The following is an 11138-nucleotide window of genomic DNA, read 5'->3' as shown; positions in this document are numbered from 1 at the left end:
TTATTTCGAGAGTTCCTGAGAGAAAGAACACACTATCACCTATCATTTATTATTTTCTTATTATTAATCATAGGTAAAAGTTCTTCAACAGAATAATCTTTTCATTAGCTACTTAAAGGTATGCAATATTATTTTCCATTCCTTATATTCTCCTGAAATATAATTCCCTGATCATTATAATTAGAATACCACAGCCTAGTATAAATGGAAAGGAAACAGCCCTCACCGAAAGGAAGAAGGATAATTCCTTATAAATTATGGTAAATTATTAACGCCATTCTTATTTTGGATTACTAGAGTAGATGCCCTTTAAATCTAGACATATCTTATTTATTATTATTATTATTAATATTATTATTATTATTATATTATTATTATTATTCTTATTATTATTATTATTATTAAGGATATATTACAGACAATAATAATAATGATAATAATAAATAATGATAATAATAATAATAATAATAATAATAATAATAACAATAATAATAATAATAATAAGGGTTAGGTCTTCAATCGACTGGTTAAGCAACATTGGGGCTGGTCAGCCGTTGGATGGGTGACCGCTCTCCTCGGCGTTGATTCCTTGGGAAAGGATCTTTACCATAATTTCCTCAGTCTACTCAGCTGTAAATGAGTACCTATCCCTGATGGGGTAGGGCCCAGCTATGGGTTAAATAGCAAAACTCAGCAATGATGGAAAGAAATGAAGGAATAAACGACAACGACGTAAATGGAACCTCTGGCAACAGAGGAGCTTCGTCCGGCAGCCAAGTATTCAACCCAATTGAAGGGGAAGACGGTCAGGTACTTGGAGGTCGTCATCCAGCAACTGACCACCACAACGACAGTAACCAACAGCCTGAGATTGGAGCTACAGAAGCAAACCAAAGGAAGAAATGAACAGGAGAAGAAAATAAGGGAATATGGAGATGCTTCATCAGAAGCAACCCGACGGAGAGAGGATATAGAAGAAGGTTGGTCAACATCTGGAATGAGAGGAATAACACTCCCCAAACAGAACAGAGGCTGGCAGACCAAGTAAGGAACATAAAGAAAAAGAACTGGCTCTCCCCAACAGAAAGAGAAGAACTGGAAAGGGAAATGTCACACGACAACGAATTACACGTAGACGAACTGAAAGACGATGCCACAGAAGACGACAGGGATGATGAGGTATCAAACAACGACACATGAAGAAACACCGACGAAGTAACAGAGGACGGAATGGGTAGAAAAGATTAGACAATGGATGGAGCCAGATAAAGAGAGAACAAAAGTCCCCTACATGAAAGCCTACAACGCCAAGAAATTAAGGGAGAAAACAAGTGAGGTCAATGAAATAATGGGCATAATACACACCACCAGTATCACAGAAACAAATAACTTGGCATATGCAGGAGCAAGATTAGTAGCAGAACTGATGGGGATACGAACACCAACACCACCAGCACAACAAACCCAACAGAAACCAAAACAGCAACCTCCTTGGAAAAGGCGCCTGGAAAAGCAAATCATGGTGAGATCTGACTTGAGTAAACTGAAAGAGATGGCAGAAAAAAGGCTAAGAAGCAAGAAAACAAGGGAAAAACTCAACGAGAAATACAAATATGATAAAATCCATAAACACATGGGCAGTGCCAGTAATCAGATACAGCGCAGGAATAGCGGAATGGACGAAGGCAGAACTCCGCAGCATAGATCAGAAAAGCAGAAAACATATGACAATACACAAAGCACTACACCCAAGAGCAAATACGGACAGACTATACATAACACGAAAGGAAGGAGGGAGAGGACTACTAAGTATAAAGGACTGCGTCAACATCGAGAACAGAGCACTAGGGCAATATCTGAAAACCAGTGAAGACGAGTGGCTAAAGAGTGCATGGGAAGAAGGACTAATAAAAGTAGACGAAGACCCAGAAATATACAGAGACAGGACAATGACAAACAGAACAGAGGACTGGCACAACAAACCAATGCACGGACAATACATGATATAGACTAAAGAACTAGCCAGTGATGACACGTGGCAATGGCTACAGAGGGGAGAACTAAAGAAGGAAACTGAAGGAATGATAACAGCGGCACAAGATCAGGCCCTAAGAACCAGATATGTTCAAAGGACGATAGATGGAAATAACATCTCTCCCATATGTAGGAAGTGCAATACGAAAAATGAAACCATAAACCACATAGCAAGCGAATGTCCAGCACTTGCACAGAACCAGTATAAAAAGAGGCATGATTCAGTGGCAAAAGCCCTCCACTGGAGCCATCTGTGCATGCAAGAAACATCAGCTACCTTGCAGTAATAAATGGTACGAGCACCAACCTGAGGGAGTGATAGAAAACGATCAGGCAAAGATCCTCTGGGACTACGGTATCAGAACAGATAGGGTGATACGTACAAATAGACCAGACGTGACGTTGATTGACAAAATCAAGAAGAAAGTATCACTCATTGATGTCGCAATACCATGAGACACCAGAGTTGAAGAGAAAGAGAGGGAAAAAACGGATAAGTATCAAGATCTGAAAATAGAAATAAGAAGGATATGGGATATGCCAGTGGAAATTGTACCCATAATCATAGGAACACTAGCACGATCCCAAGATCCCTGAAAAGGAATCTAGAAAAACTAAGAGTCTGAAGTAGCTCTGGACCTCGTGCATAAGTGTGTGATCCTAGAAACGGCGCACATAGTAAGAAAAGTGATGGACTCCTAAGGAGGCAGGATGCAACCCGGAATCCCACACTATAAATACCACCCAGTCGAATTGGAGGACTGTGATAGAGCAAAAAAAAAAAAAAAAAATTATTATTATTATTTTTTCTATCACAGTCCTTCAATTCGACAGGGTAGAATTTATAGTGTGGGTTTCCGGGTTGCATCCTGCTTCCATAGGTGTCCATCGCTTACTATGTGCAATGTTTCAAGGAGCAGACTGTTCTGCATGAGCCCTAGAGTACTTCAGCCTCTAGTTTTTTCCTTTTCAGGGATCTTGGGATCGTGCCTGGTTTTCCTATGATTATGGGTACAATTTCCACTGGCATATCCCATATCCTTCTCATTTCTATTTTCAGGTCTTGATACTTATCCATTTTTTCCTTTTCTATCTCTTCAACTCTGGTGTCCCATGGTATTGTGACATCAATGAGTGATAATTTCTTCTTATTTTGTCAATCAATGTCACGTCTGGTCTATTTGCACGTATCACCCTATCCGTTCTGATACCATAGTCCCAGAGGATCTTTGCCTGATCGTTTTCTATCACTCCTTCAGGTTGGTGCTCGTCGCACTTATTGCTGTAGGGTGGCTGGTGTTTCTTATTATCATTATTCATTACAAACCACACCTCAATAAACAGCTCTCATTTTTGCTTTATTGCAAGAGAGAAGTTTACATCGATGGAAGCTGTAAGCGGAAAGTTATTCCTCCAGATAGAGAGAGAGAAAGAGAGAGGGAAAAGGGAAAGTTATTCCTCCACAGAAAGACATTTTCAAAACACCTTCCGAATTTCATTCTTCGTTTTCTTTTTCCATGCCTCCTTTCTAGTTATTAAATGTTTGTTTGTTTCCTTCGAAATCAGGCCATTTATTAAGGAAATAACACTATTTTTCTTTCGTTCATCCTCTGCTACTTGCCTTTCAAAAACTACCTTTTCCTCCATTATTCGTTCTGCTATAAAATCATTTTCTGAATTCAGCGCGCTTATCAGCCGTCTTCACCTTCATCTGACCAATGCATCCTGACTACTTAAACCTTTCTCCCACTGTCATTTGCTATTTTATTCTTCCATCTTAACTTAGGCCTCTTCTCCGTTTCTTTCCTCCACCTCTATGCTCTCAGCCATTTTACACACATAATCTTATTCTTTTTGCTTCTTCTCCGTTAACAAAATGTAAGGGGTTTATCAGTGCACACACACACATATGTATATATATATCTATGTATATATATATATATATATATATATATATATATATATATATATATATATATATACATACATACATACATACATACATACATACATACATATATGTGTGTGCGTGTGTGTGTGTCTGTATGGGGAAAAATAGATTCAAAACGGCAGCCAAGGCAAAATTATTGTTCCTTGAGCATTTAGTTTAAACTGAAGAAGGACCCTCTATCTTTTTTTCTATCTTACTGTGTAAGATATTTCTTGAGGTGTATTCTAAATGTATCATAACAAATAAAAGGCAATAGATGCAAAGTTAACCTCCAATAGGCAGAGTCACAGAGATGAAACAAAGTTTCAGAGACTCTACTGCCCTTTAAATGCTCGATTTCTTTTAGAAACAATAGACGCAAATAATTCTTTAGTGCTTGTTTTGGCGACCGAGGAAGGCTGCAGGGAAATTTCTCACATCAGGAAATGTGATCCTGGAAGGACCAACCGTTAGGAAACGAAATCCTTGAGGAAATTTTGGTAGGAAAAAGGATTCCTTCACTTATTGGCACTATACCGTACAAGAGGGTCAGAGAGAAACAGGTAGTGGCTGCAGATGCAGCAAAAGTATGGTACTCTCTCTGTCTCTGTCTCTGTCTCTGTCTCTGTCTGTCTGTCTGTCTGCCTCTCTCTTTTATGCACCCCAAATTTTGATAGAAATTATACGACCTATTATATATATATATATATATATATATATATATATATATATATATATATATATATATATAGATATATATATATATATATATATATATATATATATATATATATATGATATATATATGTATGTATATGTATATTCACTTTTTTTACCCTCTTTGGACGTCTTTTGAAAAGTAAACCCTTATTTTCTTGTCATGCTATTCATTAGTTTGTAAAATCTGTATATGAGAGATAGGTAGATAGATAGATAGAAAACATCCTCCTTAAATCACCGACAAATTTTTTATTTGCTTCTCTTTCATAACTGAATTACCATAGCTGTAGATCATACCAGTAAATTCCTTAATGGTAACGCGCATGCGCCTTTCTCGAAGAACTGCCTTCCTTCCCTCATGTCAACTATACTCTACTAAGTATACTTGAAAAAGAAGCTCTTTCAGGATATGAAACGCCCAGGATATGAATCCTTTATAATAATAAGGAATTCTTTTATGAGGAGGGAAAAGAAACCGTCTGTTCTTGAAGACGTTATTGAAAACTCCTCGGTGCTGTCAACAGGGAGAAGTTTCCGTTCGGAATTGGAGTAAAAACAATGCAACATTGGACACACAAGAACAAACACTATTGGAATTCAGGCAGGGGGTTAGGTGTAGCTAAGTAGGGTGTTACCCCGGGGTGGGTGCCTTACTGGAGGGGCCCGGCAGAAGAAAGTAAGCCAGACTAGGGTAGGGCAGAATGAGGGCCACATGGGGGCGACTGGGGAGGTGACCCTTGTTGCTGGTGGTGGGTGAACCTAGTCCCGGGCTTGAGAGTGATTCTTTCCAAGAGAGGGGTGGGTGGAGTTTGGACCTGCCCTGGAGGACAGTGTGCATGCCAGGGGGGAGAGGCAGCTAGCACAAGTGGTGGGTGTGCTTCCAGTCGCCAATATGGAACTCGGCGCCAAAAATCTCTTTCATCGGAAAACCTGGACCGGAAGGAGGGGAGAATATTCCCATCTCGATATGGCTTTACGTTCAAAGGGGGAGGGGGAGGAGGAGCACGAGGAAGAAATCGGGTGCGACTGATTCTTTTCTTTCCACGTCCGTTCCTTTTCTTTTTCTCTTTCCCTCTTTCTCTATCTCCATCACAATTATCATTCCATTGTCTCCTTCCCCCAGCGTTCTGCCTTTCAGAGACAAGGTGTCTCTGGGCAGTTATTGGATTTCACTTCGAATTTTGGGCCTCTGTTCGTCATTTGTTGGTTAAAAGGTAAAGATGCACATTCCTTTTTATACAGAATTTGGTTAAAGTAGAGAAGAACCTGCTTAGTAAGCAACAAATGATAACTTCTTTTTTTATACAATATGCAGAACCTGATAACGACTTTTTTTTTAAAGTAATGAAGAACCTCCTGCAGCAGTGAGCAGTGAATGGTAACTGATTTCATGAAGCAGGTAAGAGTTTGCATTGTATGCAGAAATCGATAACTACTTTTTTAAAGTAGTGAAGAATCTGCGTATTAAACAGCAGATGATAAAGGCTTTTTCCAAAAGTTGGAGAGAGTCTGTGAGCAGCAACTAACAACTACTTCTATTTTAAAGTATATGAAAGAACTTTCATAGTGAGCAGTAACTGATAAATACTAATTTTCTTTCTAGTGGAAGACCAGATTTGCTCTTCGTTAGCACACGACTTCTAATTCACACATTTCACTTATTTATTTATTTATTTAGGTTCTTTGTGAACTCTTACTTTAGATTTTATTTGGTAAATATGGAATGCTCTCCCGAGGGAAAGAGAGAACGAAAACTAGACCGAGTTTTCAGGAACATTCCTTTCCACTAAAAAATGCCGCCAATTTTTGGGCGCAAATAAATCTGCATTTGGGCGCGTACCTTGCGGGCTACATGTCACATGACGAGCATATTGTTTGGCATCGCCAGTAGAGGATATCTGAATTTCTTCTCTATTTCGAAAGTCACATGGCAAAGCGTAGGGATGGAATATATATCATTTGTTACCTAATAATATCAAACAACTTCAACCGGTTATTTTAAAATACTTCTCTTTTTGGGAAAGTGATAACTTGTGTTTTTTGGTTGGAAAACAAATTGAAAACTTTTCAATTTTGTACACAATTTATATATATAGATATATATATACCATATATATATATATTATATATATATATATATCATGTATGAACACATTAATTTTCTGAACGAATACTTTTCAACCATAGACTCAGAAGCAAAGAACGCAGTGCTCCCATTCCCTCACGAAAGCCCCATCAATCAGAAAGCAATACCATCCCGGGGGTTTATGCTATCAGAAATTGCTTTTAATGCGAGGAAAACAGCGGTGATATATGCAAATATTTTCTGGCCTCCAAAAGCGTCGGGAAAACTCCGTACCCTGGAGCCAAGAGCCCTATTGGTAGAGGAAGGTAATCAATTTAACTCTCAATAACGTTTGGCTCTTAATAAACGCTGTATCGTGAAAGGATTTTTTTATCGATTTGTATATATTCGGTGTTTGTGTCTGCGTGTTAATATGCTTCTTTTAATTATTCTGCTGTTTTCCCCTTTTTTATTGTTATTCCAGTTCTTTGTCAGCTTACCATAACCATGAAAAATTATGGCATTTTTACAATTAGAAAAACAGTAAATGAAAAAAAGTGTTGATATAATTACAGAGGTGACAGATAATGAAAGACAATATATACAAGATGTATCACTAAAACACGAGTTAATTATGTTGAAAGTAATAGAAACTAATTATGATACAAAGAGATGTCAATTATACTGCTAAAATAATAGTATTACTGTTGTTTGAAAGAGTCTACAGATTTAGACCTTTCGTGATTTGTACCTGTTGCCATTGGCAGTATTTTCACGACAGGTTCCTGTAGGGTTTCACAATCACCTGCACAGTGAGCGTCCTTCTTACCTGGCCGTCCGAATTCATACCCTCCAGCAATATCGCTCCACTACAAGCATCTGACATCGCGCCAAGAACACGCATATAAGAAATAGTCCCGATTCATCATACATCCTTTTTTTGTATATATACTGTCGTTCATAATCATGTCACGGCTAATGTATCACTCCTAACAGAGGCAACAGAATGTCAGCTTTCCAGCTATATTTATCAGAACTCTGTTCGCAAATTTCGTATCGAGTAATGCACCATTCTCCATTCTCGAATAAATACAGTTGACTGTATGTTAGTCTCTATTTTCTTCGCCTCGTGTCAGGCACTACATTTCCGCTCGCATAATCCCTTGACCTGCTGTTTGTTGTTTTGAATGAATGCATTATTGGCTGTTCTAGGAGCAAGAGCCCGTGCTGGCATAAGGCCACCTAATTCTAAAACAACAAAATTTGAATGAATCAGTAAGTTTGTAGGCGCCGTCTCTTACTCACGCCTTCGCTGCAGAGCAATAAGTCCGTCATGATCAAAGTGACTTTGACAATATCGGCCGCACACGCACTTACATACAGAGAGAGAGAGAGAGAGAGAGAGAGAGAGCATAATCCCTTCATTCCGATTGTTTTCCTCTTCTATTCAACAGAAAGACAAACGAGAGCTGAACGGATCAACAACTGCTGACCAGAAACCCATCAGGTTTTACGATTGACTGAGCAATATCTCTTCGGCGTCGCAGCTGAATGTATTTTCTATTCAGTATTAGAGCTTCAGAGTTCAGTAGATTCGTTATATAAAGATTTTATATTCATTGGTTTCTCGGTAGTGTGCACTTTAACTATTCGTCACGTATTGCTAAAAAAAAATTCATCAATACACACAAAAATTGAGTGGCTATCATTATTATCATTTTGGTTCCTACTAACGTTCAATGGGTCACTGCTACTGATTTTCCTATTGTGCGTGCATATCTTAGCGACATTTGAAGTCGCCCATGCTCGCGGGGTATATATTTGTATAAATATATATATATATATACATGTATATATATATATATATAGATTATATATATATATATATATATATATATATATATATATATATATATATGTATATATATATATATATATATATATATAGATATTATATATATATATATATATATATATATATAATCACTGACTATGAGTTTGTCTTTTGTTAATCAACTGGATGCACATAAACAGAGGAGGCATCCCTTCGTCGCAGGTTACAGTTGAGAATAAGGATTTGAAAAAAAAAAAAATATATATATATATATATATATATATATATATATATATATATATATATATATATATATTTATATATCACGATCGAGTCTCCTGCAGCATTTTCCTTCCCGTAGGCGGCGGGTCAGTCTTTGATCTTCTTTGTCTAGTTCCACCTGCGCAGACATTCGTCAAAGTTCTGGTGACTCCCCAAACAGAAGGGTCAACCAATACTTCTCTCATTTCCGGTTCTCAAAACAATATTTCCGCACTTAAACTTCAGGGCTATTATTATCATTATTATTATTATAATTATTATTGTTGTTGTTGTTGTTGTTGTTGTTGTTGTTGCAAGGAAGACTCTCATCTTCCGGTTTCTCAAAACAATATTTGTTAATTTTAAACTTTAAGGATATTATTATTATTATTATTATTATTATTATTATTATTATTATTATTATTATTATTATTATTATTATTATATTATTCAGCAAAAAAGCACAAGGAAGACCCTCCTCTTCGGTTTCTCAAAACAATGTTTGTTTATCTAGGCTTCAATGTTATTATTATTATTATTATTATTATTATTATTATTATTATTATTATTATTATTATTATTATTATTATTAGGAAAAACTCTATCACGAGAGTATATATAATGTTCTAAAGGGTCCACAATAATACAAAGTGTAAAAAGTCCGTGTATAATTTTGAAGACTTTACAGAAAACTTTCGAACCCTTCCCTGGGTTCATCTTCAGTAAAAAAAAAAAAAAAAAAAAAAAAAAAAAAACAAAAAAAAAAAAAAAAAAAAAAAAAAAAATTCGACTGAAGATGAACCCAGGGAAGGGTTCGAAGCTTTCTGTAAAGTCTTAAAAATTATACACGGACTTTTTACACTTTGTATTATTGTGTACCCTTTAAAACATTATTATTATTATTATTATTATTATTATTATTATTATTATTATTATTATTATTATTATTATTATTACAGTAAGTTATCACCACCTCAACACATTTCTCTATCATGAGTTACATTCTGTAGATAATAAGCAATTCTAGCTTTTACTAACGATATTCTATTTCCGTGTATGAACGCGAAATACAGCAGCCTTTCCAAAAATTCGTCGTACTCAGGGATCTGCCTTCATTAAGGCCAAATAAACGTATAAGGTCATTAAATATTTACATGACTAATATGAGCACAGTATTGGGGGATTTCTTCCAGTGCTCCGCGTATACACGAACATCCAAAGAAGAGAAAGTTGCGTATTCTGCCATCTACACTATATAGCTACTAGCAGTATTTAGTTAAAGAGAGAGAGAGAGAGAGAGAGAGAGAGAGAGAGAGAGAGAGAGAGAGAGAGATAATTGCTTATTCTATCATCTACACTGCAAAGGGACTAACAGAATTTACTTGGAGAGAGAGAGAAAGAGTTGATTATGCTATAGTCTACATTACGAAATTACTATAAATAGCGGCAATTACTTAGAGAGAGAGAGAGAGAGAGAGGAGAGAGAGAGAGAGAGAGAGAGAGAGAGAGAGAGAGAGAGAGAGAGATGCTTATGCTACAATCTATACTACGAAGGTACTAGCAGCATTTACTTAGAGAGAGAGAGAGAGAGAGAGAGAGAGAGAGAGAGAGAGAGGAATTGCTTATTCTATCATCTACACTGCAAAGGAACTAACAGCATTTACTTGGAGAGAGAGAGAGAGAGAGAAAGAGTTGCTTATGCTACAGTCTACATTGCGAAATTACTATAAATAACGGCAATTACTTAGAGAGAGAGAGAGAGAGAGAGAGGGAGAGAGAGAGAGAGAGAGATGCTTACGCTAAAATCTACACTACGAAGGTACTAGCAGCATTTACTGAGTGAGAGAGAGAGAGAGAGACAGAGAGAGAGAGAGAGAGAGAATTGCTTATTCTATCATCTACACTGTAAAGGGACTAACAGCATTTACTTGGAGAGAGAAAGAAAGAGTTGAATATGCTATAGTCTACATTACGAAATTACTATAAATAGTGGCAATTACTTAGAGAGAGAGAGAGAGAGAGAGAATTGCTTATTCTATCATCTACACTGCAAAGGGACTAACAGCATTTACTTGGAGAGAGAGAGAAAGAGTTGATTATGCTATAGTCTACATTACGAAATTACTATAAATAGTGGCAATTACTTACCTTACAGACCTTACATCTTGTTCGTGTTGCCCCAGGTATCTCAGTGTGAGGCACCTCTAATGTCTACCAAAGAGTTGCTAGTACATCTTCCGGTATATTTTGCATCTTCCAATCTTGGATGGTCTGGGATGCAGTTTAGATATTTG

This window comes from Macrobrachium nipponense, chromosome 7 (genome assembly GCF_015104395.2).
Source record: "Macrobrachium nipponense isolate FS-2020 chromosome 7, ASM1510439v2, whole genome shotgun sequence".
Taxonomy (NCBI): Eukaryota; Metazoa; Arthropoda; class Malacostraca; order Decapoda; family Palaemonidae; genus Macrobrachium; species Macrobrachium nipponense.
This window is presented reverse-complemented; position numbering follows the sequence as displayed.